Source organism: Schistocerca piceifrons, chromosome 2 (genome assembly GCF_021461385.2).
Source record: "Schistocerca piceifrons isolate TAMUIC-IGC-003096 chromosome 2, iqSchPice1.1, whole genome shotgun sequence".
Taxonomy (NCBI): Eukaryota; Metazoa; Arthropoda; class Insecta; order Orthoptera; family Acrididae; genus Schistocerca; species Schistocerca piceifrons.
This window is the reverse complement of record NC_060139.1, coordinates 54,783,188-54,797,796: the sequence shown is the minus strand read 5'-3', so window position 1 is coordinate 54,797,796 and position 14,609 is coordinate 54,783,188.

Below are 14,609 nucleotides of genomic sequence, written 5' to 3'. Positions count from 1 at the left end.
CCCTCAGTCTGTCGTCCATCTCCCAGGACGTCGGCTCCGATCGGGTTGTATGATTGCAGTTCGCGTCAGAGAGCTTCTCCCTCTTCCACCTCTTTTCCGGGCCCCTCTGTGTACACCCCCGTGGTGTGTGCCCCGCCCATACTTTTGGCTCGAATTGGCACAGGGCCCGAAGGACTCGGTCCCTCCTGAGGCTCTCGCCGCTGCTTTCTTTCCATCCTTGCCACGTTTCACGGCTCTGGCGTTGTCTACACTGATGGTTCGATGGTTGCTGGTCATATCAGTTATGTATGAAGGCTTTCACGTTAGGAGCTGAAGAGTTTCATGGACCACGACCTTACATCCCAGAAGGTTTACTAGAAGACATATCAGTTATGCTCTCACTCTAGGGGACCAACACTCATTGCCGGCTGGCTGCAGCGTTTTCACTGCTGAGCTGGTCGCTATCTCTCGTGCCCTAGAGTATATCTGCTCCTGCTGAGGTGAGTCCTTCATTATCTGTAGCGACTCCCTGAGCGGTCTATGAGCTATCGACCGGTGTTTCCCTCGCTCTAGTCTGGTGATAGCTATCCAGGGGTCCCTCCATACCCTTGCCCGTTGCAGCCGTTCTGTGGTCTTTGTGTGGACCACTGGTCATGTCGGCATCCCGGGCACTCAACATGTTGACCGCCTGGCCAAACAGGTCTCCAGTAAACCAACTCTGGACAATGGCCTCCCAGAGACTGATTTGCGAGCATTCTTACGCCACAAAGTTTTCGCGCTTTGGGACGCTGAATGACGTGATCTGACCACACCCAATAAACTCCATGCTATCAAGGAGACGACGATTGCGTGGCGGTCATCCATGCAAGCCACTCGCAGGAACTCAGTTGTCCTTTGTCGGCTCCGCATTGGCCACACCCGGCTGATGTACAGTCATTTACAGCATCGTGAGGACCCGCCTCTATGTCGCTGTGGGGCGGCTTTGGCGGTGGTCCACATTTTGTTGGCCCGTCCCCTTTTAGCTGTGCTCAGGCAGACATTTGCACCGTCTTATATACTCCCTGCCATTTTAACAGATGACTCTGCCATGGCAGGCTTAGTTTTGCGTTTTATTCGTGCAGGGAACTTTATCACTTAATCTGAGTGTTTGTCTTTTTTGTTTTGTTTTGAGTCTGGCCTTCGGCCTACGATTTTAGACTGGGTAATTTTGTTAGTGTGTTTCTAGGTGGTTGGCTTTTCCCTTTTTGTCTCTATGGTTGTCCAACCACTGTCACACTCTGTGTGATTTTAATTCCTTTTGTCTGGTCTCTGTCTAAGTCTTTCTTGTCCTATGTCGTCTTCTCCATTGTTCGTTTTTATTCTGTGTGAGTGTTTGAAGTTTTGGATAAAAGGGACCAATGACCGTAGCAGTCTGGTCCCTTCAATTCCACAAACCAACCAACCAATGCGACACCCTATACGTTCAGAATTGCTACATAGTGGCTCCAGGAACACTCTTCTGTGTTCAAACGTTTCCTTTGGCCACCAAACTCCCCAAACATGAACATTGAGCATTTTTGGGATGCTTTGCAACGTTCTGTTCAGAAGAGATCTCCACACTTTCGTACTCTTACCCTACAGGACTCATAGTCCATGCCACTTCGTATTGGGGCACTTCTGAGTGTTCGTGGGGGCCCAACACGATATTAGACAGGTGTAGCAGTTTCTTTGGCTCTTCAGTGTAGTATTAAAAAAATACATTAAAAACCCGAAATAGTTTTCTAGCATGTCGCTCTACTGCGAGTCTTTTGGTCTTCAAAACTGCAGTTACCCATCGAGGTGTGGCATTATGGATATGCTGGAATATTCTGGGAATATCCACACATCTTGCTACCTATTATTATTCTTGTGTAAAGATTCTGAGTTTATCGAGGGTACAAGGATATTGACAGCTCACCAGACGTCCTCGATTGGGTATATGGATGATTTAGAGGGACAGAAAATTTTAGGGAAATCATTGGACTGTTCAAAAGCCACATGGAAGCAGCCAAATAGCGGTCAATGGCATATTGCCCTTTATAGACATGGCATCTCCATCGGGATACATTCCGAAAGAGATGCAGATGAACACCTGCGCTGGTCCCTGCAGCGGCCATGAGAACAATGTACACTCCATCACTGAGCCAAGCACTCGTGTTGACACACACGATCCATAGCTTCATGGAGCGTACGTCACAGTGTCACGCGCCCTCCAGCAAACCAGGATTCACCGGACCACACCACACAGCGCCAATGCACCGTGAGACAATTTTCGCTACACACAATCTGTAACAGACTACTCAAATATCACGTCTGGAATCGCACAACACGCCTCATCTAACCACAACATTCGGGCGTCATATACGGCACTTCTTCAAATGGGACAAACCTTCCCGCTACTTTTGGCCGCTCATTTTAGCTACCACATAAATACTCTACGCAGTCTATGGTGCATAGCTTACTAAAACAAGGTTTGTCACTTTTACTTCCAAATTAAGGTTGCAGGTATACTGGAGTGGTCTACCTACGAGAGTATCAGAGAGCACTGTTGAAGATCTTCGGAGTAGTTGAGCTCTTAACTTCGCCCAAAAGTAGCGTAGCAGCTTGGCTATAGTATTATATAAATGTCTACCTCTCCCTTCTTCTTTTTCCTTTCAAGGGTATATTTGGTGATTATATTATCTAAACTGATAATAAATCTATGAAATCGTCATTTCTGTCTGTCTTTGAAAACACTATTATCTACATTACTAAACGAATTTTCATTGGGATTTCGTAGGTAACTTGAGCATAATTTGGGGCACCATATGAACTTTAGTTCACTGAAGTCTGAACTACACCTGCATCTACATGGGTACTCTGCAAATCACATTAAGTGCCTGGCAGAGGGTTCATCGAACCACATTCACAATTCTCTATTATTCCAGTCTCGTAGAGACCGCAGAAAGAACGAACACCTGTATCTTTCCGTATGAGCTCTGATTTCCCTTATTTTATCGTGCTGATCGTTTCGCCCTGTGTAAGTCGGTGTCAACAGAATAATTTCGCATTCAGAGGAGAAAAAACATTTCCTGGTTTATAGTTTCACTAAAACTTTCTGGTTGTTTATCTGTGTGAACACGCTAGTTTCCAAAACTACTAGACGGAGTTTTACGGAGTTTTCACTGGTAGCTTCAGCGTAGGTAGGCTATATATTATCAGAATCGGATCACAGAAAAAAAGATATTCATACATATTATAAAAATGTGTGCATGTTCCACATCTCCTGCGAAACCACTGGATAGTTTTCAGCGCACTTGATACACAAATCACTTGCTGTCTGGAAGGAATCACCGTGGGGCTAAGTACCACCTACCTGTCAAAGGGATAAGGCTGGGGGTGAAAAGGAAGTGTAGGCAACGAAACTTGAAAACCCAAATTTTATTTATCCAGTACTTGTGAAGAAGAGCGGTTGCTGACTTTCAATAAAGTTTACACACAATTTCAAACGTTTACGAAAACTTTTTTCTCTTAGAACCAACCACAAAATGATGAAATGAAAATGATCACTTCCTATATTTACGCTGTTCATCAAGTAAAGCTACTTGATGTTTAATTTATTACTTCTGTAGTACTAGCTATCTTTGAGACACTTTTATAGACAGTGTTCACATATACCACTGAATGTACCTGCATCATTGTTTCACTGTACAACACATTGTGCGTTGGAACAGCTTAGGACTGGGGAGAGCGGCCAGAATTTCACGAGCACTATTTACCCTAACGGACACGTGAAACCAGCTGACATTATTGCACGTACAGTAACTAAATAATGGACTACCACATGGACCTGTTTTAGCCCCATCACTATTCAATTTATACATTAATGATTTACCAACCACAATACCAACTAAATTCATCTATGCTGATGACATTGCACTGGTAGCACAGAACAGTAATTTCGAAGATGGTGAACGAATTATTACGGAGGATCTGGAGAAGATGTCAACTTTCTTTAAGACCTGGAGACTGATCCCAAGCACATCAAAACTGAACTTGTAACGCCGGAAATGCAATCCTCCTATTTCCATCCATTGTACTGTAAATTTTTTCCTTATTTTGTTACCTGAAGATATGACAATTCTTTGTCTTTATATATTGTAATTGTTTTACAATTTGTATATATGCATTTATGTCGATGTTTTGTAAATATTATTTGTATTTATACGCTGTGTCTTGCCTAGGGAAAACTATGCTATCGAACGATTACATCGATAGGTCGTGTGGAGAACCAAAGTGTTTAGGATCTTTGGTAGTGTTAACTCTGCCGCGTGGAGCGCGGGCAGAGCAGGGAGTATGGCTGGAGTAGGGCGAAAGGAACCCGAGTGTCGTTGAAATTCAAATGCCAGCATTAAAGTGATATCATTCCATTTGACTACTTTTATTTCAAAGTTAATTTAAAGTATTCATAGCTTGCTACAATATTTAGATTACACAAGCACAAATTAAGAGTGTGAGTTTTGTTACCATATTTTAGCTTACCTGTGAATGCAGCTCAGCTTGGTATGTACTAAATTTTACTATTGTTAATTGTTCAAAATCATTTAATTTAAATTCAAAGTTAATTCTCTTATTTCAAAATTGCGTAGACTCAAGATGATTTTGAGATTATTGTTGAGGTAGCCCAAGACTAACCTCATTTTATTTAATTTCGTAGTGCTTCAGAAGCAAAGTTCACTATTAATTTCGGTCACTAAATTAACTTTGAATTTTCCGGTTTTATTAATTCTTTTGCTACATTAAGTCATAATGTAGCGAAATTTATTACTTTTGACTAACATTCAGTTTTCACACAACACGTGTCAACCTTCAGTTGCCATGCTTTTAGTGTTAATTATATGTGCATTAACCTTTCTTTTTCAGTTATTGTAGTAGTTGTCCATAGGACTGGCGACCGAAATTGTCCCCAAATCTCAAAGTCTAATTAACGCCAATTAATTGTTAACGTAATGACCGCACATTTACTTTCTTTATTAATTTTACTCTTTTTCAAAATTAGTTTCCACCAATTTCATTTGATTGTTTCCTTTCATTTAGATGTAACCCTTCCTCCCTCTTTACCGACAGATTGACTTCGGTGACGATTGCTTTTCCCAAATTTCCATTAGGTACACGTGGTTTAATTTTTCACTGTCATTAAGGTCGATAACAGGGGGGGAGGTTACAAAGTCTCTTGTTTCCAATTAGCGAATCGTGCTGCGAAAAATGGTTCAAATGGCTCTGAGCACTATGGGACTTAACATCTGAGGTCATCAATCCCCTAGAACTTAGAACTACTTAGACCTAACTAACCTAAGGACATGACACACATCGATGCCCACGGCAGGATTCGAACCTGCGACCATAGCGCTCGCGCGTTTCCAGAATCATGCTGCGGACTACAAACCAAGAGTTCTGCTCAATGCACAAACGTTGAGGTACAATCCTTTCCCAAAATATCTCGGAATCACTCTAGATAGAACCCTGAGCTACAAAGAGAACATCACCAAGCTTTCTCATAAAGTTGCTGAAGGAGCAACATACTACATAAGCTTAGTGGTACCACCTGGGGAACCTCTACTGACTGTCTGCGTTGAACTGGCATCAGTCTTGTGTACTCTGCGGCCGAGTACTGTGCACCTGTCTGGTTGGAAAGTGTACATGTAAAGAAGGTAGACACAAAACTTAACGACACAATGCGCTGCATTACTGGTACCATAAAATCAACCCCATGCCACTGGTTACCTGTACTGAGTCACATCCCTCCACCTCACTTAAGGCGGAAACAAGCTCTACTGAGGGAGGCCAAGAAAATCTCTGCATCACCTTCTCTTCCACTGCACCAGGATCTCTGTCATCCGCCACAGCAACGATTGCTATCAAGAAGACCAGAAAGTGTTACTGCAGGACAACTCATCGCGGATGGTTTTGATCTAAATGAAAGCTAGAAGCATGAATGGTCAACAAAAACAATGGGAACAAGAGCCCATCACCTTGATCCCACAAAGAAGTCAAAAGGTTTTGACCTACCGACGAAACTTTGGTGCCGTCTCAACAGGTTAAGAACCGGACAGGGTTGTTGTAGCTACTTCAGGTACAAGTGGGGCTGGATCAGTTCACCAATGAGTGAATGTAATCAAGAAGAGCAGACAATTGAACATTTAGTCCAACGCTGTCCACTTCATTCATATCTTGGAATTCCCAATGACTTGTTCACTCTCACACCCAGTTTAATTAACTGGTTGAAAAACACGGATTTTAAGGTTTTCTCTTGTCTTATATCATATGTGTATTGTATAAAATCATTTGCCTTATATCAACTGTTTATTGTATAAAATCACCATACGATTAAATAAATAAACTTACTTAATACCCAACACTACTGACATGCGACCGCAGGCACGAGTAACAACTAGTTTATACTGATAGTGATAATGAAAGGCTTCCCCTACATTTAACAGGTGAGGGAGAAGGCGCAGCGGTTAGGGCACAGGACCCAAGCCTCCCACAAGCAGGTAGGCTTAGCAGGTAGCAGGACCCATGTCTCCCAAAGAAATCTAAGCACCAGCAGGAAGTAGCCCCGAGGCTATTCCTCAAATAACAAAAATAAGGAAAGATCTTAACCGAATTTAAATTCATGAAGCAAAGGGCATTAAACTTCAAAGATGGAAACATTACAAAAATCAGTATGTCAAATGAACTTCCTATAAAGTAAAACCCCGAAACACAAACTAAAATGAAAAATATTGCCAGTAACTTTGTGAATATATTTAAAAATAAAAAGTGTAAATTTGTAAATACTTTTGCGGCGTGAAAAAGCTCGCCTCCTGGTGGTGCTCCCTGAGTAACGCTAATAGAGGTTGTTCAAAAACCAATAATTCATATTTAAGCAATAGAGGGTCATTTTTGATCTCGACATCTAGGGTAATCAGAGTCGCTTTTCCTTATTACTCACAACAGGTAAATGTTTAACAGCTTCGACTAGAAGTATGTGTATTACTACCTACTCTGAATGTGAGGACTGGGTTCCTTCCGTGACGCCGAGAGGCTTGGGTGATATTCCTCAGGCGGACTCTTCAGGGTCCTGGAGACTAGGGCCCTATTTTTCTAACCTTGGGAGGCTTCGCTCCTTTGCCCAGTGGCTAAACACAATGGACTCGCATTCTGGAGGACGACGGTTTCGATCCGCGTCCGACCAGCCAGATCCAGGTTTTTCGAGATTTCCCGAAATCTCTTCAGGTAAATGCTGGTATGGTTTGTTTAAAAAAGTAACAAGCTGATCTTGTTCCTCATCCTTAAAGAAAGCGCCCAAGGATGTTCTCCTTCTGTAATGACCTCATTCTCGACGGGACGTTACACTTTATTCTTCCATCCTTCCTTTTCCTAAACTTAATGCAAAAGAATTACCCCATCGATAAGGTGACGTGATCCTACTATATTACTAAACGGCTGATGCTTCATGATTCGTTGTTGAAAGTTCAGATGTAGGTTGCCTACGTAACAGCTTCCAGGGACCACAAAAATTTGTTTCGAGTAATTACTGAACGAATTTAAAAATTCGAAACGCTGTCTCGATCTGCTCATTAAAAAGTATAATCTTAGGTTAGGGTTCAACAGAGTAAGGCAGCTGATGCTGTTAGAAGCTGTGTACGTATCTTGTGAGGGCTTAACTAATCGCACGCAAATACAGAGACTTTACACATAATATCAAAGCTTTATGAAACTTTTTCTAAAGGTTCTCTGTTCGTGTAGTACTAAAATACCAGAGCCAGACAAAGAGTTTTTAGCTCTTCATTACTACTAATTCTATTCGTGACACAGTATGCACATGGGCCTATACCACTAAATCAACCTGCAAAAATTAGTTCAGAAGTTGCGACCCCATAAACACTGAGATGTGTGAAAAACTACTTTTTGCTTATAACGCAACTCTGATTACCCAGACTATACTCACCATATGTTTCGTTTGTGAGAGCACTTGGCGAATTACAGCCACATTAATTTCAAACCTTTTTAAAACTTTTTCTCGCTTATATGCTTAACGTCAAATAGTTAACACATTGCGTACCTTCATATTTTCAAGGCGCAATGATTGTTCCATAAAATTTCTAGCGTGCAGCCACATAAATTTCACTTCTTCTTCTAATATTGGGGATGCATATCGACCATCCATCTTCGGACTGAACTCGATGGCTGTCACTTCAGCACTTGCTCCGTCATTTTAGGCCCGCGGACCCCGCCACTGCGCATGCGGCCACAGATACACACGGCACCCGACGTTGATCGGCAGCAAAGAGGTACAACATATGCATCAAATTAGATCTATGGTTGCACAGTCGATCTACACGGTATAGCAGGCAGCTGTGGCCGAGCGGTTCTAGGCGCTTCAGTCTGGAACCGCGCGACCACTAAGGTAGCATGTTCGAATCCTGCTTCGGGCATAGGTGTGTGTGATGTGCTTAGGTTAGTTAGGTTTAAGTAGTTCTAAGTTCTAGGGGACTGATGACCTCAGATGTTGAGTCCCGTAGTGCTCAGAGCCGTTTGAAACATTTTACACGGTATCACCGCGAACTGCACAGTTGCGACGTCTTTGTGAATTTATTTCAGAAAGTGCCGGATTCCGTGATTTGTCCAAGTTGAAACCTCTATCTATATAATTTTAACTTCGTAGACAACCGAATTTCAATTGCTTCTTTCACTGCAGAATTCCAGAAAGATGAAGTCGAGGCTAAAATTTCGAAGTTATTGTGCACTACAGAGTACCCAGTGTCAATATAGTGCTCTACCACGGCGATTTATTAGGTTGTAGCAGCCGCGTGGACCCGCGGTGCTCTGTGCATCTCTTATGGACTGATGGACTGCACGTGTCGTCTGTCCTATGTATGAACGGCCCCACTCACAGCGGATCTTGTAAGCCCCAAGCATCCAAAGCACCAAATCATCTTTAGCGGATACCAGGATAGGTGCTGTCGTTTGTGGATGGAGAAAAATCACTTTCACTTTTTGTTTGCTGAGGATCGATCCCATTTTTGACGATAGGCTTCCCACGTATAACAGAAAAACCATGGATTTAAAACTTTCCATGGCTTCTTCTTCATTCCTTGATTTCATTGGTTTCACTGATTCATGCGGAAGGTTTTCGATATAATTTATTATGACTATGCCAGACAAGCTCTCTGGTCGCACATAATTAGTGCTGCCGACACGAAGTCAGGGCGTGTTCCCAGTTACTTACTTTTACTACTTTTAACGGCTTCTCCATTCTTCAGCAGTTGCCCTGTATTCCCATTCGCCAGCTTTCACGATGATGGCAGCCTTCCTCTTTCAGCTCTCTCTTCCTCGTCATTGTAATTACTTCCGCTTTCCGTGTTCATATTGCACATTCACGCCTCCTTCTTCTTGGCGGCGATCATTCCATCACTGCTTTTGGCCATTGTTCTTGCTCCATTCGCCATAGATGACTATACCATTGAAGAACTCTATTCTCAATTCTTTGCACGACTGGTTGTTCCATATCCATTACCTCCATAATTTCCTCATTTCCTCTCCTTTCTGTCCTGGACATCCTGGCTGCTCTGCTTATTACATTCATCTCTATTGGTTGCACTGTGCTTCTCCCACAGGGTCCAGCCTTCTGCACTGGAAGTTAGTATACTTTCTATTTCTATTTGCAGAATCCTCTTTGTTTCTTTTGATACTGCCCGGCTCTATGGAACTCCATTTAGCATTTTAGCTGTACCTCTTGCCTGATAGATCCTGAGTTACACATCTTATATACAGCTTCCAGAGAAATCTGGCTCCTCTCACTTTTAGATGTTTGCTCTATTTTATTCAAAGACTATTCATTCAAATTCTTCCATCAACTTCTTTATCATACATGGTGACAATTATTGAACTATATGAAATAAAATCGTTATAGCTTCTGAATGGTTTGCGTTAGGACGTTCAAACTACACGGTTGGCCGAGGGGCATCATAGGAAGTAGTATGTGCATGCATGGTTTGGTTTAGCGACGAAGTCCACTTTCATTTAGGTGGGTTCTTCAACAAGCAAAATTGGTGCATTTGGTGACAGAATCCGCATTTCGCTATCGAGAGGTCTCTTCACCCTCAACGGGTAACTGTGTGGTGCTTAATGTCCAGTCACGGAATAATCGGTGCGATATTCCTTTATGCCACTGTGACTACCGGACGGTGCGTGAAGGTTTTGGAAGATGATTTCATCCCTATTATCCAAAGTGACCCTGATTTCGACAAGATGTGTTTGATGCAAGACGGAGCTCAACCCCATCGAAGCAAGAGAGTGATGTCCTGAAGGAGCACTTTTGGGACCGCATTCTGGCTCTGGGATTCCCAGATGCCACTGGCATGGGCCTCGATTGGCCACCATATTCTCCGGATCCGAACACGTGCAACTCCTTTTTATTGGGCTGTATTAAAGGCAAGGTGTACAGAAATAACCCCAAAACCACTGCTGAGTTGAAAACAGCCATTCAGGAGGTCATCCACAGCATCGATATTGCGACACTTCAGTGGGTCGTACAGGATTTCGTTATTCGTCTACGCCACATCATCGCCAATGATGGCAGGCATATCGAACATGTCATAACCTAAATCCAAATATCTGTAGTCACCGTGTATGTTTGACATCGTGTCTATTTTGTGCCACCAGTGCCTTATCATCGGAAGATAATAAAAGGTAGATAGTGACATGCTGGAAAGGAAATCTTACACTTCCGCATGACTGATTTTACCCTTATAATATGTACGGCATATATATTTTAAACAGGGGCGGCGAAATACTGCAGCCCTGTCTAAGTTCTTTCGATGTTTGGAATATCCCACTCAACTTTCTCCCTACTTTAACTGTTGCGTACGATTGATAGGATATCTGTTGATAGGGATATATGTTGCGGTTCTACACCTATATAGTCCATCCCTTTCCAAGCTCGTTGATGAGTACAGAATGATACACTTCTTCTAACTCCACAAATATTTGGTGTGCTTCCTGACCCTTACGATATAACTTCTCACTTATTTGTCTGAGGTAAAAAATATAATCCATATAAGATCGGCCATCTGTAAAACCTGTCTGTTTCGCTCGAATTTTTCTCTCAATCTCATTCACTGTTTTTCAGTACAGCGCTAGAATGTCTGCTGTTAGAAGCTGTAACACTGATTCCCCTGTAATTATTTGGGTGCATCTTGTTTCCTTTTTTGTAGTTAGCAGATACGTACGATAAACTTAACTTTCTTGATATTTCCTCTTCCTCCACAATCTGACTGAACAATTTAATGTAAGTCTCAGCAGTTGACGGGCCCCATATATCCACTATTCCATCTCACTTACCTTTACATTTCCTACCTTCTTCAGCGCCTCTTTTACCTATTCCTCTATTGTAGACTCTACATTACCTAATGCGTTGCTTTTATTGTAGACTTCTGTGACGTGGTTTCTTCTTTTTTCTACCTGAAGTTCTTCAAAGCTTTTTTCCCCACTGCCCAGTGGATGTGAGCTCTATTGTGCGTGCAGGATTGCTAGACATTTTCATCTTTATTATCATCCTCCATGCCTCTGTCGACCTGCTGCATCCAAGCGAATGCTCTATTTTCCCACATTTTCCCATTCCTATTTCTTACACTTTGTTGTTAATTTCTTGGCCTTCCTTTCATATACCTTGTACCTTTCCAGTACCCTTCACTCCCAGAGCTTAACCATGTATGATATGGTTTTTTCTTTTCCTCAACCACCTCCAACAACTCTGTAATCATCCATTCGTTTCCTAGTCTTTTCTCCATTTCCCTTCCTAAAGCCTCCTCCGCTGCTTCCGTAATTGACTGCTTCAGGAAACTGTGAAGTTCATTAACACTCCAGTCCTCCTCTACTGCATCCAACCTTAGATTTAATCTTTGCTGATACAAACTTATCACACTTTCTTCTTGTAGCAGATGTGTCCTATAATCCTGCTTCCAGCAGGTTCCTCTTTCTCCTCCTGTTTCAGCTGATATTAATCGGAAAAGCAATTTTTGAAGTAATTGTAGACTGATCGGAGCCACACGCTGTTCCTCTTTTACCTTTAGATCTTGCACCTTAATTACCCGTTGTTTCCGCACTGTTACATAGTCTATAATTGGTTTTACGTTCCTTGGCCCAGATGTATTTATGTACTTCTTTATGATGGAGTTGGCCATTCATAACAGTACTCTCAGGTAATATGTAAGTTTGAGGCTGCCATATGCAGTTTACATTGTGGAAACACACATGAAGTGGAGAGGGGAGATTGGTGCGTAGTTGACTGGGACTCGATAACTGATTTCCATCGTAGAAGGACCCGGAAGTTAAAGCTCCGTAAAAATGTTAACCTTGGTGCTAAAAAAGTACTTTTATAAGAACTAACGCAATTCTGACAGTACATCGAGTTCCGAAAGAACTTCTGAGTAGCAGATACACGTAAGTTAGATCTAGATCAAGCAGTGTACTTTATTGAGTGCAAACCTCTAATTTGAGCCTGTGAAAATATTTAGAACAGCAGTAACTTCACTTTAGCACGTCAAGATGCTGCTGCACCGGGATGGATTAGTGATACTGTCGACGTTCAGTTTATTTTCCCTACGCTGAAGGGTTACTGATCGCGTGGTAAAGTTGTAACTCCTGATCTGTTGTTAAGTTTACGATAGGAATGTCAGCAAGCCTTTCATATTGGGGCTTAGTCTCATGCTTTGTTCTGCAAGGCCGATTCGAAGGCCTACGTAGCTGTGAATTTTCAGTTCGTAATGTGTGTCAAGTTTATAGTATCAGATTTCTACTCTGCTCTACATTCAGAGTTCTGTGGAAGTTTACTTCCGTTCACCTTCAGCTAACGTGCAAATATTTATTGTTGTTATGGTCTTCAGTCCAGAGACTGGTTTGACGCAGCTCTCCATGCTACTCTATCCTGTGCAAGCTTCTTCATCTCCCAGTACCTACTGCAACCTACATCCTTCTGAATCTGAATATTTATTACATTGTGAGTGTTTGACTCACGGTCTTTCAAATATGTGCACAATTGATGCACGTCTCATAAATGTGTGTGGCCCAAATGGCTCTAAGCACTATGGGACTTAACATCTGAGGTCATCAGTCCCCTAGACTTTGAACTATTTAAACCTAACTAACGTAAGGACATCACACACATCCATGCTCGAGTCAGGATTTGATGACTGTAGCAGCCGCGTGGTTCCGGGCTGAAGTGCCTAGAACCGTTCGACCACCGCAGATGGCCATAAATTTTTGTATGAGGAGGAGTATTTTAGAGACCATTGTGCTCTTGCAAATTTCAGTTTGGCACACATGACCGTAGTTATTAAGTGCTGCTGATCTATGGAGGACTACGTGCCTTGACAGTAAAGACCATGTGCAGTATAGTCTTGGCTACCTTGGTTCAGCGGTTAAGTATTTTCTTTTCCGGTCACCTAACTATAAAACACCAAACTAGGTAATTGCAGCACGTAACAGTGGCAGCGCAGCAGCGGGATTACTCTTAAGTGCAAGGAAAACGGCTGTAACGTTAATGGAGGTCTATAGCAAGCAGTTTACTGTGTCGAGATTCGTAATTTCAGACACTGGGCGTACTACTTTAGAAAGAATGATTTCTTTCTCCTCTGTAAGCTGGTGACGGATAGCTTATTTTCTTAAGTCTTTGGTGCGTGTTGGAAATGCTGAGCACAGTGGATTTATTGGGGGGGGGGGGGGGGGAGATGCATGGACAGAGTAATGCGGATAAAAAAGTGGAATTTTGTGGAGAGCTTAGTAGTAATATATCCGCCGTCCGCGGATAGGAAAATCTCAGGGTGTGAGTTATAGAGTTTTTATTTAAACTAAAGACTTCCTTCAAAATTTACAAAACAATATTCGTGAGGTAGGACTGATACTCCAAGTCTACCAACAACTAAATCAGAGATTCTTCCAAACATAAACTGTTTGTAGTACCCATACAACTTCACCAAACCGAGCCCCGGGCGTCTCGTGGAGAGTGGCGCGGAGTCCACGTTGCCGTCAACTAAGTCCGAGGACGAGTAGAGGCCCTGCGAGGATGACTCAGGTACGCTGACGGCGGTGGACGATGACGCAGCGGCTACGATGACACCAGTGGGCTCGCTCGGCGTGAACTGCCTCTCCAGCCTCCTGCGCCAACCTAAATACTGCTTGGTGCATGGATATGGCTGACTCTATTTGCAGTCTACATCTACATCTACATCTACATTGATACTCCGCAAGCCACCCAACGGTGTGTGGCGGAGGGCACTTTACGTGCCACTGTCATTACCTCCCTTTCCTGTTCCAGTCGCGTATGGTTCGCGGGAAGAACGACTGTCTGAAAGCCTCCGTGCGCGCTCTAATCTCTCTAATTTTTCATTCGTGATCTCCTCGGGAAGTATAAGTAGGGGGAAGCAATATATTCGATACCTCATCCAGAAACGCACCCTCTCGAAACCTGGCGAGCAAGCTACACCGCGATGCAGAGCGCCTCTCTTGCAGAGTCTGCCACTTGAGTTTATTAAACATCTCCGTAACGCTATCACGGTTACCAAATAACCCTGTGACGAAACGCGCCG